Raw genomic sequence first — 17,442 nt, forward strand, 5'->3', positions numbered from 1 at the left:
TTAAAGAAATAAGGTACCTAATTCCTGTTGACTGCCAATGGAAAAGTGCTTAAAATATTTAATGAGTCCTAGCAGTTTAATTAGCTGCTCCCAGGTGTTGTAAAGTCCCCAAAGCCACTTTTGAAGATAACAACCTTTCCTTTTAACTTGTGCATTGTTTCCTATTGTGGAAGCAGGGAAAGGACACAGAAATGAACATAAATTATATACATTATATATCTATCTATCTCTGTATTTGGAGAAGAAGGATAAAGGAGGTGTTTGTTGTACTTTCTGCTTGTGCTGTTTTTAACCCCACTTCCAGCTGTATACAAGCTGCAACTGGCAATCTTTCTATTAAATATCTACATTAAGTAAAAATTCCTCAAAAGATATTGAAGTAATTCAAACTGAGCCTAAAATTCACTCTTTTTGTGTTGATGTTGTTGCTTTATTTGGGTATTTTTTCCAGAACTTAGCAAGAACATAAATGCCTGACCTTTGTTTTCATCCCTATATGGATTTAAAGCAATCTGGGGAAGGCAGGGGGAAGAGGGAGGAGTGAAGGGGAGTTTCTAATTTTTCCACAAGACACATCTTGGAGAAAGATGAACTAATTTAGGAAACAACAGATGCATATGTTTTCCAAATGTCTCAGGGATTTTTGAGCTTGTGAAGAAAAATGATGTGTTTTATTATTGTCTTTGATACCTCCTACTTTCTCCTGGTAGAATCCCAGGATTTCTGATACTTAGGTTACACAGGAGCCACAGAAGCTGGATTGAATGAGACAGTCTGACACTGCTCTTGTACCTCTGGATGACACAATTCAGTTTTGCTGAGAAACCTCAATCTGGAGATTCTAAACCAAACATTGAAATCTACACTAAAGGATTAGAACAAAAGCACTGAGGTGATCCTGCAATAATCACTTATATTTTAATCAAACACTTTGGGGTCTAGCCAGGGATGAAATCCTCCATAGTAATATATAACCAGTGAAAACATGATGCATGCCCAGAAAATTCTGGGCTAAGTGAAGTGAAACACTTCATACTCCTCCTGCTTTTCAAAGAGCTTAGCCAAGGCTTTCCTTTTTCCAGTGATAATTTTCTTGGATGCCATGAGGAAGAGCAGATGCCTATAAAACTTTTACCATGTGGTGCTTTGTCAGTGTACTCCAGAGGGCAGCATGGTAATGCCTCTGAGATTGTCTACCAAGTCATACAAGATTCCTCTGAATTTTCTTGTTAAAAACAAACATTAAATTATTTGCTAATATTTTTTACACATCAAATATATGAAAGCAGCATCTGAAGAAATGCAGTTCAGACTTCATAGGTAATGATAAAAAAGTGGTTTATAAGCAGATGAAGTTTAAATTAAAAATATCAGTCCTCCTCTGCAATATGTTAGTTTTATAAAAGGATTGCAAAATCTCAAGCTAAATTCAAACAGAAAACTAAATTAAACCAGCTTTCATCTTCTTTAAAAAATGTTTGTTTTCTGATGATTTTCCCGCTCAGCCTCAATTTTGGATGAGAAAAATGTTAATATATTAACTTAAAGTATAACATATTCTGTATTAAGTGCTTTCTTCAAAGTCAAAATTGTATATGAAAGGTTTCATAATTTGCAGTATCTAAATAAGGGAAGAAAAAAAATCAAACTTCTAAATACTTTACTTTAGAAAATGTTCACTGTGCTCTTGGTGCTTCCAGATATTGCAGCCTAAGAAATTACTTGTTTTGGTGATTTATACATAAGATAGATCTTAATGAAAATCACACCTCTTTACACACAAAACCCCAGTCTGCAAAGAGTTGATTACAATATTTGACTAGATTATATTAAGGACCCTTTATCATGGTCCTTAATCTGGCAAGCAGCCAGTCCCTCATTAAAAGTACTCATACCCACACACACATATAAATACATATATACATAAATATATATATATATGTGTATACATACTAAGTATGCAGGTGCCAGAATGCTGAGCAACTGAAAATCAATTGCCACCATCACAGTAATATTAAAAAATAATTTCTCAAGAATATTATTATATAAAATTACAATAGGATCATATTCCAATTGTTTTAATAAAGTGGCTACAATATAGGGCATTGTTTAGTCAGGATTGGCCATAAAATGCTGAAATGAAGCCCCAACCTATATGTAGTAGAAGGTTTCTTATAAATAATGCCAGCAAGACGAATGAGAATCCCTTTATATTGCAACCATTAAGAAGCTTATGGAGTGTTGCTTTGCTTATTATGGATTTTATCAGGGTTTTGTTGAGTGAAGTAGCAATTAAACTAAATATACTGTCCCAAAACCCATTTTTTACTGCTCTGTCTGCACAGAGCAGACTATACAAGAGGCCATGGCTTGCATTTCAAAACATGATTTAGGCTTTCTCTTCCATGGCTGTAAAGAACCTGGTATGGGTCTCTCACAAGTGACCTGATGAAGCCAAAAATCTACTGGGTCAAACTTTTAGAATTTTGAGTCCTATCCCACTTGTCTAACACAGCAGGTGCTTTTCCCAAACGGTTCCAAGGTCATTTATGACGCCTTCAACAATCTAATATAGTGTTCCTAAAGTCAAAGGAAGTCTTTGTGTTTGATGAGCTCTGGAACAAGCCTTGCAGCCCACAGGTATTTTTCATTCTGCAAGTTTTTTCTGGAGTAGTCTGGACGTGAGAAAACTTCCCAAGGAATTTTGGAGAAGTTACCTTTTCCTGAATGAGGTTAAAAAAATCAGGATCTTTAGAAGAAATATTATGCAGAATCACTTTTATACCAAGGCCTTTCCAATCCTACACAATGCCAGGGTTGTACCAACACAGAACACCTGAAGATGCTGTAACACTTTTGCCCACTGTCCTCTCCAAAAGAAGGATGTACTTAAGGAAGGCTCAGTCTGAGAAAATCAGTAATTACAATCTGTAGGTAACTAAGCTTAGAGGAAGGTTGGTTAAAGATAGTATCTTGCAAGGGAAAACACATTTTCTGCAGCCTGAAAAGACATAGATACTGTCACAATATATTTTTGACAGTTCATTAACTTTGTCTGCAAGCCCTGATCATGGACACGGGGATTTTTGGCTGAGTTTTGCTTCACTGTTTATCTGTGTCCTGCAGGTCAAGCAAAGCTGCTTTCATTTCCCTTTGTCCACTTGCCTGCTATGAAAATAGATTTTAATAGCCCAGCTATTTTAATAAATGTTAATTTGTGCAACTCAAACTGCATGCAACTTTTGCTATCTGTGTTCAAATGTGCACCAACCTGGGCAGATCCAGCATTGCTTTTCCCTGTAGTAATCCATGTCTCATCATTCCATGGGAATCTACGATGATTACAGTGGCCATCTAGACATAGAAAACATGGCAGAGATACATTGTCATAAAAATATATGGTAAATATGTATTTAACTGGCCCCTTTAATTAAACTGCAATAAAAATATTCCATTACACAATAAAGTAACAGTGTGGATTGTCACAAAAGTGACCAGCAAGAATACTCTTATAGGTTAAACATTCCCTTCAGACTTGAGATCTGTATTCAGCTCTTCCCAGAAATATTATCTGTTTCACAGAGAAAAACCCCACCTTTCCTATGCTGTATTTCTCCATGTGTAAAACTCACCCTGTCTGTCACACTAAACCAAGACACAGGCTGTGTAATTACACTCTTTGTAGAACCTTGTAGTAGCATTGGCTGATGGCAGCTGGGGCTGCTGAGTGGTGTACGTTAAAAAAAAGAAAATTCTTGGATTTGGTTTGATTTCACTGCCAGCCCTTTAGGTCACCCCCTAAGCTGCTTTAATTTTTAATTAAAATACATGAATAATACCCTTTGAATGCTTGCTTCTCTGTTGTTTCCAGCTACACACTAATTTTGTTGTCCTCTTTTACACGACATTTAATTTTCTGGTTGTTATCTGGAGAATTTCCATGGTATTTTCCCAAGCTTTTTTGTTGTTGTTGCTGCTGTGGTTATGCTGGCTTTCTCCAAAAGACACCTGCTTCAAGGGTAAATCAAAATCTTTGCCATCTTACTCACTTCCCATGATTTCCATAGGGTAAGAGCATCAGTCATTGGCCTGTAATTATCTTTAATTCACTGGTACTTTCCTTGGACCAGCTGCATGAGGGACTGAAATTGGTGCAATGAAAAGACTGCAGCAGATTCTCACAGCAGCAGAAGAGTGAAGCTGCACAGTCTAACACATAACTGAATGTGCATCACTCAGCCACAACACAATTAAGGCTCTTGCTCCAAAGAAATTGTGATCCAAGGCTTCCTGCAAGCTTTAAACAAGCGCTTCGATGCTCACTGTTGTGTTTCTGTGTTGCCAATTCTCTCAGCTCCTACCAAGAATCTTACAATGATATCTGTCTAAAATCTCATTTCTGAAAGTCATAAATCTGTATGAGAACCTCCAGATTCATCTTGGGGGAAAAAAATAGAGTTTCTGTCGTTGCAAAGAAAAAGACTGGAAAACATGACACAGATATTTCCTTAAGGCTCAGTAAACAGAAAGCAAATTAAAAAGTTCTTTGATTTACAGATCAATCTTTTAAAACTTAAAGGCCAGCCTGCTGATGTTTTAGTACTTCAGGTTGACAGAACAATCAGTGAGACTATTCACAGAGTATAAAGATAAAAATGTGCAAAAGATCTTTGTCAGATCTGGGCCTACAGCCAACCTCTCACTCCCCAAGAGCATGTCATATGGCACTACTTCTAAATTTGGCTCAAATTTGTTTTGGTGAGTGCAAAATTTGTCTAGATCCAAAGCTAGTTCTGCATCTACCATTTAAAGCTTTTCCATCACATGCAGAAACCTCCAAATAAATAAAATTTACAAAGAAGCTTTTATCTGGATGTAGATGTGTTTATAAGTAAGAGTGAAAGTAAAGCAACATTGGGCAGGGACCCAGAGCCTGATACCTGAGCTATAAACTACCACTGATCACAGTATTGAGTAAATTCACTAAAAATATCTTCCGCAGCTTCACTGCCTAAAGCCAGATAGACTCCACAGCCTCCCAGCTCTTCTTGCCTGGGCTACAATTTACCCCCATAAAGCCCCAGGGAATCAAGATAAAAGCAATGGCAGAAACTGAATGGGATAATTTCCTTCCTCTCCAACATTTTCCATGTAATGTTGGCTGCTAAATCTGCAAAGTAACAGTTAGCAAAGGAAATCTTTGACAATGACTGCATGTCTCACGTTGCAGCCCCTTCCTCCCCCTTTTTAGCTGTTTATGCTAAATCACTTTTTATTTGCCACATGGAAAAAGCCAGTGCCCAAGATGATGATGCACTGAATGCAGCATCTCCCTTAACCCTTTCCAAACTCCAGAAAACTCAGGAAAAAAGGTGAAGTTCACTTATCTCTCAACAAAAACACAAAATATAAAAACCAAAAGAAAATATCTATCAAAGCAGAAAAGGGTACTTTCCCTTGATCTGCTGATACACACAGAATATCACGTGAATAACACCCCTCTTCTGTCCCTCCCTGAGCGATTCCTTCCTCTGTGAACGTGTTTTGCTCTGAACAAGGGGAAAAATGACAACAAAATAAACAGCAACATGGCAGTAAAATATAACCCAGGTCCCAAAAGAGCTCCTGGACCTGTGACTGGACCGGCCCTTTAGCATTAAAGCCCTCAGGAATTTTCTGACCAAGGACCATTGGATCAGTGAGACGGCAAGGAAATGACCCTCCTCTTCAGCACGATGTCTGAGGGAGATGAAGGAGAGTTTATAATCAAACCTATATATAATCCATATATATCAAACCTACATATATAACCTGCCTGAAGAGTGGGGTTTTGTGTCCCATCTCACCTTAGCTCAGCACTGAGGGAAAACTACTGTCACCTGAGGGAAAGCATCTCTCTTGACACCTCAGGAAAAGCTTCTCTCCTGCCACCCGAGGGGAAAAATGTCACCTGAGGGAAAACTACTATCACCTGAGGGAAAAATGTTGTCACCTGAGGGAAAACTGCTGTCACCTGAGGGAAAACTGCTGTCACCTGAGGGAAAACTACTGTCACCTGAGGGAAAACTGCTGTCACCTGAGGGAAGAGTCCTGTCCTGCCACCTGAGGGTGCTCTCCTGTCACCCAAGAGAAAAATCCTCTCATCTGATGCAAAAGTGCTGCCACCTGAGGGAAAGCTTCTCTCCTGTCAGGAGGAAAACTCCTGTCCTGCTCACCTGAGGGAAAGCGTCTCTCTCGACGCCTCAGGGAAAGCATCTCTCTCGACGCCTCAGGGAAAGCTTCTCTCATCTGAGGGAATGTTTCTCTCCTGCTCACGGTTAGTGGTGATAGAGCCAGATTTCAGACATTTTTTCACTGCTACACTCCTTCCCCACAGCTCCACAGTCCCTGGGGCTGGAGGATGGGACGGGATCCCCTGAAGAGCTGGTTTGGTTTTTGGGTGTTGGTGGAAGGGTTGGCGGAGGCCGAGCTGTGTGGGCGGGTGAGCCGGGGGCTCCTGAGGCCTCACGGGCAGTCATTCAGCCCCCACAAAACCTCCGCTTGAATTTCAAGATGCAGTTTTGAACTTCAGCCATGTGATTGCCACGTTTAAAAATTTAGGTTCGGACAACACCAGCGCTGTAGTCTCTGAGATAATGAGCCCAAAATTTGCGTGGTCAGAACATCCTCTAGACAACCCCACACGGGAGAACGTTTGCGCAGGTGGACACTTTGATTATGTAAATATTTACTTTAATACCTCTCTGAAACAACTATATAACGTGACATGGGGGAGAGGCAAATGTTTTACAGTTGAAGTGGTGTTTCCAGTTTAATGCTCTGGTCCCATGGCCTGGGATGTGGTGGCTCTTCGGCACCTTGGATCCTGGAGCCTCAGCTCACACTGCAGCTGGGATGTGACTGCTCAGAGGCTTGGAATACATGTAGCACTGCCTTTTTATGCTTATACACAACATAATCACATAAAAATAGAACTATTAATATTATAGTAATATAATAATGTAAGTATTGTTTCACACAGTTTGTGAAAGAACTAGTTGTGGTTCAAGACAGTGCCCAGCCAATCCCTCCCCTGATTTCAATACTGAAAGAGAACACATGAGAATATATTTTGAGATTTGCTAAGTTTTAGATTTATAAAGAAATGTGGAAATCTAATGGTGCTTTCAAACAGAAACAGGCAAGACACTTCATGTGGCAAGTGGGTGCAAAATTGGCATTCTGATATTTTTCAGATTTAATTTCTTCCTAAAAAAAAGTTAGATAAGTCAAAATGATTTTTTTTCTTTTGTAAATTTATGTTTTGAGCCTTTGATTGAACCTTAAGTCATTTTGTCTGAGATCATGGTCTGAGCCTTTTACCTGAGAAATGCAAACCTGTTTTTGACCTTTGATTTATTTTGAAAGTATTAACCTTCAAATGATTCAAGAATATAATCCTAGTGGATGCAATTTCCTCTTGCAATTTTCTTCTGACATGGCACATTCAAAAGTTGTGGGACTGGCTGTCATTGCTTGTACTAAAATTCTTTTGCTCCTACCATAACCTCAGGATTACAAGGGCTCATTGGCAGGATAATGGCAGTGTTACTTCAAACAGCATGGTTCCTTTTAATTGTCTTGAGAGAATCTGAGCATTTTATAAAAGGAAAACAAATAAGCTTATTGTTGCCAAAATATCTTGGGGGAAAAAAAGAAAAGAGGCTGCAATAGTACTAAATAAAAGAAAAATAGTATATGTTCCTATTGAAATTTGATAAAATCTGCACAATTTAAAAAGCCGTGCTTCTTTAGATTACTTTAAAGATTCTTGGTTATATTTTTAGAGGTCAGAATTTTTGTTTTAAACTTAATATAAAAAAAAAGGCATATTTAATATTTTTTCAGCATGAAGTAGTTTATCAAAGACTTTGGGACAGTCTCATGAAAATTCACCAGGATCTACAAAATGAAAGGCTCGAAGGAAAACTATGAGTTAATTCATGCTGTTTCATAATTTTGGGGTTGGAACTCTCTTTTATTGAAGGCTGGTTCATTTGGCTGACTGTTTTTCTGTTCAGCTCCATGTGTATACGAACTGATGGACAAGAAGAGTATTTATTGTTCATTCCTTATTTTGAATCTGCTTGAAACTTTGATTGATAAAATCTAAAATTACCTGTCTTCACTTTGCCTACCATGGGTTCTAGTAGTTGCTCATATGTAATAATGAAGAAAAAAAAATCATGCTGCAATTATTACTAACCTTTGCTTTCTTCTTTCACTCCTTTTTGCCTTTCCTCATTTTCCAGTGTGACTGTGGCACTGAGACAGAGCTGGTTCCAACCTCTGGTACTTATTTTTGGTTCATTAATTTTTGGCAAAGAAGGGATACTTAACAGGTCTGACGTTCCTGGCTAGGTGGTGATTGATCAAAAGTCAGCACAGTCAATGTTGTTATTTTTTCCAAACTTGTAATAATGTTATTCCCTAAGAGCCCACAAAAACAAAGCAATTAGGCTGGCTTGATAGGAGTGATGGTGGCTAATCTGGCATCAGAAGTGAAGACAGCAGCTTTCTGCATTACCTTTCCCCTATCTTAAGTCTGCTGCAGTCTAATTTATAAAATGAGAAGGTAATGAGTGTTGTATTTAAAGTACATTATCTGCATTATGCCAACTGTGCTCTTCAGGAATGTGACATTGTGAAATGAGATTTCCACACACCTACAGGAGTGAGCAGACACTGTATTTATTAGCCTAGTAAAAATACAATCTTATATCAATAACACCCAGGCTCTCTCTCCATTTCTTCCTGTTTGTGTTGTGTGTCTGTGTCAGCCTTGTTCTGAGCCACTGTTGCTAGGTGTACTCGCCAGAGGCTGCTCAATTGGAGCTGTGAATACCAGCCAAAAATAGCCAGCCCTGAGCAGAAGCCCCAGCACTCAGAAAGTGCCTGCAGAAGGTACACACAGCTATTGGCTGCTGGGGCTTGAACTCCTCCACTGGAGATGGAGTTGTGACTGGCAGGGGCTGTGGAGCTCTGTCAGCTCTCTGGGCAGGCTGGTTACTGAGGATCTGGGTGGTAACTTCAAATATTCAGGTTCTAATCCAGCCTTTAGCTGTTGAGTACTGGGTACCTTTACTTAGCCAGTACCTTTCTTGTGACTTGGTTTCCCTGTCTCTGAAGTAGAAGGGTGCTGCTCATGAAATGGAAAGATTGGATATTCCAAGCAAAAGCCATTATTGCTATTATTGATAGGGAAAATATCCCACTTGATTTGGGATTTCGTAGTGTTGGTAATACACTTCTGAACAAGGTGGTGCTGCAGGTGTTCAGTGGATGATGTTCACCTTTGCACAAATTAGGTTTATGTGGGACTGTTGAAATTGTTTATATAAATGTGCTTTGTATACATTTCAGTAATTCCCTTCTGAATCTCTGAAAGAATCTCTGTGGGTGTTGATCAGGCCCAGAATATTGGACACCTGCCAAAACTCTGGCAGAACTTTTTCCTTCATTTGGACATGTATGGCAACTTAGAAAATTGAGAATGTCCATTTTGGCTTTATCTCAGTAGGTTTAGTGTCTCCCTAATTCTGATAACTCTGTTTTGAGAAAATGAGGTTTTGAGTGAGCCCCTAGAAACTGTGCTTCCAGGGTTAATGGAAACAATCAATGGGTCTGGTCTGGTACCCAGTGAAGCAGCTCTGGATTGCCTGCTGCAGCTGGTAGACTTCCAGGAGGGATCAGAAAAGGGAAAACTCAACTTTGGTTAGGAATATAGTTGGATAACAAGGCATGGCAGCCTGAATTCTCTGTCAGAGTCTTCCTGTATCATGACAGACACAGCAGGACGTCGCTTTCTTTGGATGTCAATGTCTGACTCATTCTTGTCTGAGCCTTAGTAAAGCTGAATTGCTGGTGCTTCAGAGAACCAGGGAGCTGAAAGATGTCTGCTGAAGTCTGAGCTTGAAAGGAGAGAAAGACTGTTTGTGTGTTATTTGAACTTCAGGAAGGAATGAAAAAAATGTTATCTAACTGTAGTGCTGAGTCATCTGAGCCTGGAAAGTGTTAGGAGCTGCTTAGGTCAGCTGAAAGATTGGGAAGGAAAACACTGACTCAAGTATTTTCTCGTGTCAACAGAGGGTCCCTGCTGCAGTTTGGGCTCAGATTTAGAAGTGGAAATCTGAAAGGGAACATTATAAACAGCAGTTGATTTTAAAATAGCCTCATTCCTTTGCTTCTGATAATTGCATAAAGTTGTAGGAAATCCTGCAATAGCTGTCCCTGCTAATTTTTCAACAAGCAATATTCACATCTCGGTTATTTTCTAGCCTAGTTACATTACTTGGTGCTTGTTTAAGAAAACCTTGGTTATACATTCTTTCCTTAGATTGGCTTCATCTCAAGCACAAGTTTCAGATGCACCTAAGATGATTTAGAAGCCTGACCTGACTGAATCACTCCTGGAAGTTAGACCTGCCATTCATGAAACTTTTATCTGTGGGCTATTGCTAAAATGAATCAGGATATAATGTTTTTCGACTTCTTTGGCTGAAGGTCTCAAGAACCTTGTAAACTTCTAAATTAATAATTTAATTCTGTCTAAGTGTAAAAATACTTATTGACTGTCCCCCCATACAATGACATCAGTATGGCTCGCCCTTGGTTACAGGAAATCTCAGGAATTTTCTGACAAAGAGAGTGTGTTGATGGAAAAGGCTTCAACTGGGGCTCTCAAGGCTTCATTTATTGCACTTTCTGCCATTATTCCTGTGAGCTCTGCCGGCCAAGACCTTTACTTTGGGCCTTGAGCACAGTTTGGTGTGAGCCTTAAAACCTTGCTTCTTTCTCCGTTATAAAAGGGTCTCCTCAGTCTCCTCTTTGCTTTTAGAAGAGATACTTTGCTCCTCTGCTCCTTCCAGCTGCACCTGCTGCATCTCCAGCAGGGCAAGATCTGTTAATAGTTGTAAACAGCTCAGTTGTGAGAGACTTTTCTTTACCTAAGTTGTGAAATGGTTTGTCTTCTACCAGTTCTTTGCGTGAAGGAAAAGAAACAAAGATTTACAGCAAAATAGGGGTTTTTTTGGAGTGCACTGGAAGATCTTTCATTCAAACTGTGAGTACAATGAAATTTCCACCAGATTCCCCTCTCCTCCCTTTTCCTTCAGCTTATTACCTGTCCAGGGGATGAGAACAGCCCCTCACTGGCTGGACTTGTCCACAGAAGGTTGATCTTAAACCCTTGTGACTGTGATTATTTTGTCTCCTTGCTGTCCAACACTGCCATGTGAATGAGGTCATGGCATTAAGTGATTCAAGCCTGGCTCCATAATACCTTCACTTTGTGTCCTAAATACCTCTGGGATCTGAGCCCTGTGTTGGGGGACTATTAGACAAGAATCTTTCCTTGAGAACTCAATGACATTGTTGGAATTATATCCTTATGTGCTTTTATCTTTAAGTGATTATTTCTTCCCAATAATACAAACACTTGGAATGTCGAGATTCTGATACTGATTCTGCAAGGAGAGTGGGGGGCAGAAATCAAATTGTTGATTTCAATTCAAAAAGGTATTGCCCTCTTATAAAAGTTGTGTTATCTCAGATCCCAATGTGGAAAAATGAATCAAGGCACTTAAACTTTTCTTCTGCCACTGTGTTTCACATTTCTTTCTTTTTTCTCTAAAGTGTCAGGAAGTGGTGCTGAGTTGGCAGCAGAATATACCATCCCAGAGGAGGCTGTAAAGTAAGTGTTAAAAATGTTTAGTCCTGTCTATAAAAATGAGTTTTACTGAATTTTAAAAAATTAGTAACAGAACTGCCTCTTTCAGCAGTTTTTGTGGTTATTAATAGATGTTAGTGAGTTAATTATTTTCCAATGGACATATAAATTCTTATCTGAACTCTCTATCCAAATTGAATAGTTACCTAACCTTAGCTATCTGACAAAATTTCTGTGAACTCCTTTATATAGAATCAAAATAAATTAGTAGACTTGTGGGAATGATTATTGATTCATACCACTGAATCTTGAGAAGTCTTCTTTTTTTGATGGAGAGCTTGCCTTGAAAATTCATGTCACAATTCATCTGTTCACTTGTTTTGCCATGGAAGTTGCTGTAATTAAGGTATCTCACACACTAGAATAAATTTAGGAAGCTGTGTTAGAAAGATGGTCCTTCAACAGAACATTAGAATTATTTCTTGTTATTCCCTTATTATTTAGACAGTTACACTGTTTCTGATTCTCATTGTCAGCATGATAGTGCTAACATCAATAGTGTAATTTAATTTATTGAGGGGAATATTGTATCTGTCAGGAGTATTTAAACCTTTGCTGTTCTCTTGGTAAAAAGAAATTGAGATTTTTGTCCTCTTATTAAAACATAATTTCATTTTAAAGGAACATCTCCCTTTTGGACACCATGATATTCATGACACCGATTATTTTAAAATCCTTTTCCAGTGTTGTTGTGCCCTCACAGGCCTATTACCTGTATTTTATAGTTTTTCTGGGGGTTCAAAATGCCACTGGAGGACAGATGACACACTGTAGTGTCCCCTTACCATCTAAAGTGTTGCTCTGTGCTCTCAGGTTGCTTTTCCCTGAGCAGTTGGGTACTATCTGTTGTCAGCTGCCCATCTATTGTTTCTTCCCTCCAGAAGCTCCGGGAGTGGGAGATGACAGAGCAGCCACACTGCCCGTGCTCGGGGAGCCAGAGAACTCCAGTAGTGACATAAATTATTGGAAGAGTGTTCATCCAGGGAATTGCAGGCAGACAAAGCAGCTCTGATGAAATGCATCCCTGTCAAAGACAGTTTGTTTCAGCTGAGGCTTGAATAACAGCACAAGTGAAAACCAGAGTAGCCTGGTGAGGGGGAAAGCGAAGTGGAGTCACTGTACGTAAGTATTTTCAAATAATTCCTTACATAGTTCACTTGTCTGATGAGCAGGTTCCTATCTGTGTTTCTGGACACAATTTTTCATCTTTGAAGAATGAAAATTGCATTTTCTTTGCTGTGATGCACAGGCAGATTATTTCTTTGCTGTTCTCTAAATACTTAAAATATTTTATACAAAGAATGGAATTTGAAATATTTGTAGGGGAGAAAACACTTTTGTTTTGCCTTCCAAGTATATGCTGATATTTTAAACCAAGTATATGCTGATACTTTGATGTGTGGTCAATACCTTTTCACAGGACATACTTATAAACAAGTAATGGTCGTATTTAAGACTCAGTGTTTATAATTTCCATTTACTGTTTATATTTCTACTGTTTTCTTCAAGAGTCAGTTTAAGAGAGGGTGTTAATAGTGATAACTTACCTGCATTTACACGTGAGCAAACTCAGTACTAAAAATTGGCAAACTGGAATGAGTATGCAGAGAGTTTTATGACAGTCTGAGACAAACTGTGGTTTTTTAATGAAAAGTTCTTCTTTCCTTTGATTCTTCCCAAAAAGGTGCATGTTTGGTTGTGATAACTAAAGAATAAGTAAATTTGGGAGTTACCAAAAGCTTTAGGGGACAAGTTTTGACTGGAACAAATCAACTCCAGCCAATGGAAGATGAAGGAACCTAATTAAGATTAGGTAGCATTGTGCTACCAGACTCAGACTGCTATGACACATGGAATAAAAAGGGATCATTTGGATTTTCTGAAACCTGGTTATTAACCTGCAATTATTTCTCAGTATGTTTTCCAAGCACTGCTCATTAGCAACCAATTCAAAGCTCATGTTCCTGCTGTAGCAACAGCCCTTCTGGTTTTTAGAACATTTATGGGGAACCGTGACACTGCAACAGGCTACATTTTTTTCACGTTTCATAAACTGATGATGTCTTTTTGAAGTGAAAACCAGGGATATAACTTAGCCTGAGTCTGTCTTCTCTGGGAGAAATCGATTTGGCTCTATCTTGTCAGAGGCTGCAGATAAATAGTGATTCATGTAACTAAATAGTCTCCTGGAGACTGCTCCTTCTGATGGAAGAAACTTGGCCTGCACATGCATGTTACAGTTTAATTGACTGCCTTGGAAGCAGCATGACATTCTTGTCTGTACTCTTTCCACATACTGCATGAAGTGGTACTGATTTCTTTTTTTAAAGACTGTTTAATGGTTTTAAGCTCATGATAAAGAAAGTCTCCAAAGAACTTACCTAAAACTTTGTTCTGAGCTCAATACAAGCAATGACAGAAGGGCAGACAGAAATTCCCTGAGGAATTAATGCCCATTTCCTTTGTTTTCAGTGTGATGGCATGTCCAATTACTCTGAGTCTTTACTGCTAATCTCAACAGGCCCTCTCTTGCACTTCTTGCCTTTGTTGTTCCTACAGCTTCCCTGGTGTAGAGTTAGTGGATGATGCTATTAGATGTTATAAATCTAGGTTTTTACAAGTATTTTCTGCATTTATAGAATAAAGTGAGGAGTCCTTGTTCAGCCAAATTGAATGATGACAGGTAATTCTCCCTGTCATTAGAGCTGACTAGAAATCCTTTCCCCTAAAATCAAACCAGTTTTAGTAAAGTTACTATGAAAACTACAGCTGCTCTTTTTAGGAGGTTTTAGGACAAACTTGGTCTTCCCCCCAAAAAAGATAGATTTTTGTTTCAATGAAAACTTATTCCCCCATAGATTTATGACTGAGAAAAGCTCCTAAATAAAATAGTCTTAATCTTTATCTATTAGCTGTATTTATGATATTGGAAAAGCAGAGTGAAAGTCACCAACAAGACAGATGAAAACATTCTGCAGCCTGCAGCAGTTTCTGTGCTCCATGGCCTTTGAGTTGCCTGAAGAACAATTGGGGAATTGCTTTAGAGAAGTCATAAATTGTTTGGGGATTTACTCAACAGATTCTAATTTTGGATGAAATATGTGATTATGGAAGCACATAATAAGCATTCTCTCCTACACTCACAAAGAGTTTTATTTTCAAATCACTCTGTGCTACAAACACTCAGATTCTATTGCACTGTATCAGCCCCTTCACATGCTCCAGTCAGGCTCCAAAACAGACTCCTAAGGATGAAGTGATTTTTTTCCTTCTGAACAAATAAACAAGCAGAATTCCTACCTGTCCTACAAGTACCACTGTACTGGTGACAACTGCTCTGCAGTGGTGCTGGGTTTGTTCCACGTGTGATGCCTTCCATCCTTCCTTAGAGCACAGAAAAAGAGGGAAGAGCCCAGTCAGTAGGACTTCTCCACAAGAGGTAGAACCTGTTCCTCGTGTTCTGTTGAGGAATGAGCAGATGAAGCCTGATGGGAGCAGCAGGTGGGGATATTTGGCCAACATTCCACCAGCAGACTGACTGAATTAAGACCTTGGCTATCTCGAGGCCCCAGTCCATAATAAGGACCTTGGTGACAAAATGGGAAGAAATTATATCAAAACATGGCAAGGATGAGAGCATTCTAAAAATTTCTGAGCCATGGTAAAACCCACGAGGTGCTCTTTTCTTAGCTTAAGGAAGCAGTTAAAAAGTTTATTGCACATAACACTTTTTTTAAAGCACTTTTACAATCATTAGCAAAACTATGTATCAATTGGCACCGCTCCTTGGTGTCCTTCAGAAATGACAAAGAGGTAAAATAAAAGCATGGAATTAAGTGGAGAGATCCAGAGCACTGATTCATGCCCTTTATATGTAAAAAAGTATGCCCTGGAAAGTTCATATTTAAATTTTCTGAATGCATGAGTGAATTTTCTCCTGCTCTTATCCTTACCCTTATAGAGTAATTTTCAGTGGCTATAAAATGTGGTTATTAAACCTAGAATGTATCTTCTGCAGTGGTATTTCTTGTCCATATATAGATATCAAGACAGCTACAGATTACTTCATGACAGCCTTTTGGTCCAATGAATGTGTCAGTAAAGGAAACCAAGCATTTCTCTTAATAAAATGGTTTTCAGCATCCTTGAGGACACATTAAGTGATCTCTTTAGAAGTCATATTCAGTAAGCTAATTAGCATGATCAGAGTGTGCATTCCTTCCTCATGATTAACTTCATGGCTCCGAAAGGAAAACTCGAGGTAAAAGTCTTACAGTGACACTAAATACATAGATTCTTATATTCTGTATTGGAATGCATGACACACTGGCTACAGTTTTGAATAACTGTTTAAAGTATTTTGAAAGCAGCAAGGACATAATTCAAGTTAAGCTCTCACTTTCCCTCAGCAGAAATACACAGGGCATTAAACAGCTTGGGCAAACAGTCTGGAAAGTTACATTGCGGTTCATCTTGTTATACTTGGTGCTTTATGTGTAATGGTGGTTTTTACTCTGAGTTCTACTCAGTAAAGCAGGGACTTCAGCTTCTTTATGAAAACACCAAAATTTGCAATACCTAATCTTCTTTATTGTGATAATCTCCTCGCCGTGAAGCAAAGATAAAGCCTCTGTAAGTGACGAGGATCACTCTCATCACACTCTTAAAAGTTTGATATTTAAGAGGTTAAGAATAAAACAATATTAAGCAGTAAAAAAAATGTTACTGATGATTTTTAAAATTTTTAAAAGCTGAGATATAAGTGACATGACCTATTGCTGATGCACTTGCATTGAAGGTAATTGGCACGGTGGTGTTTTCACAGCACCCACATGAACACTGCTCCATAGTACTGTGCTCAGGGTATAAGATCAGCAGTGATGCTCAGCTTTGCTGTTCCCTAGAAATCAGTCTAATCTCAGTTTAGCTGATTGAACCACAGGTATATTATTGGAGGACAACAGCCTTTGGTGATATAATTTTGATTGTAGTAAGATGGAAACCCAAATGTTATAATCCTTAGGGTCTGGGACTGAAACAATGAGAGGGTGTCATCTAATACTGCCCACAGAGTTTAGGTGAGGAGTTCTTCAGCAGAATTGCACAGCTTAAGCATTCTCTTTTCCTCTATGTCTGATGTGCTGAACTGCCTGCCTGCTCTTCTTACTTTGCTTGAACAGATGTCTTCTTTAGCTGTGATGAGATACATCAGTGTAGCTCCCACTAATACTCTCTGATTTCCATTTTATTGCTGGCTTGTGTCAGTTTATTGATCTGTCTCCATTTGGAGATCTCTCCATGTTTCCCCTTGTCAGATGGTCATTGAACCACTTCTAGCTGAAGCACTGAGGCAATTCTTTAGATTAAACTCTTTGCTGATTTTGAGTCCCCAGGTTCATATGAAAATGAATGGGATTTGGTAATTGAAAGATAAGTTTTAAAACAAAAATAGCAATGTGCTGTATATTGCAATTGATTGTACATTATAAAATGATGAGCTTTCTAAAATTAGAAGATACTGGTCAAGTAACAGAACAATGATGCTTTATTTTCAAACAATGCCAATTATTAACTACTTAAAAGGACAAAATTGCACTGTTTTCAGTAAAAAATTATTATTGATATATTTGGCATGATGGCAATGTAATTTAAAAAATAAGATTTTAGTGAAAATA

General features: G+C 38.6%; 1 protein-coding gene across 2 annotated transcripts in view; it reads left to right on the forward strand.

The window, feature by feature from the left end:
• Positions 1 to 11,670: 11,670 nt before the first annotated feature.
• ANKFN1 (ankyrin repeat and fibronectin type III domain containing 1) overlaps positions 11,671 to 17,442 on the forward strand; it is a 121,453-nt gene continuing 115,681 nt past the window's right edge. For both annotated transcript variants that reach the window (XM_027691588.1, XM_027691589.1), the window contains exons 1-2: positions 11,671 to 11,731; positions 12,649 to 12,889. The gene's annotated coding sequence lies outside the window, so the exon portion shown is untranslated. The remainder of the gene's footprint in view (positions 11,732 to 12,648; positions 12,890 to 17,442) is intronic.

Source organism: Neopelma chrysocephalum, unplaced genomic scaffold, assembly GCF_003984885.1.
Source record: "Neopelma chrysocephalum unplaced genomic scaffold, ASM398488v2 Primary Assembly neopelma1_84, whole genome shotgun sequence".
In the NCBI taxonomy this organism is placed as follows: domain Eukaryota; kingdom Metazoa; phylum Chordata; class Aves; order Passeriformes; family Pipridae; genus Neopelma; species Neopelma chrysocephalum.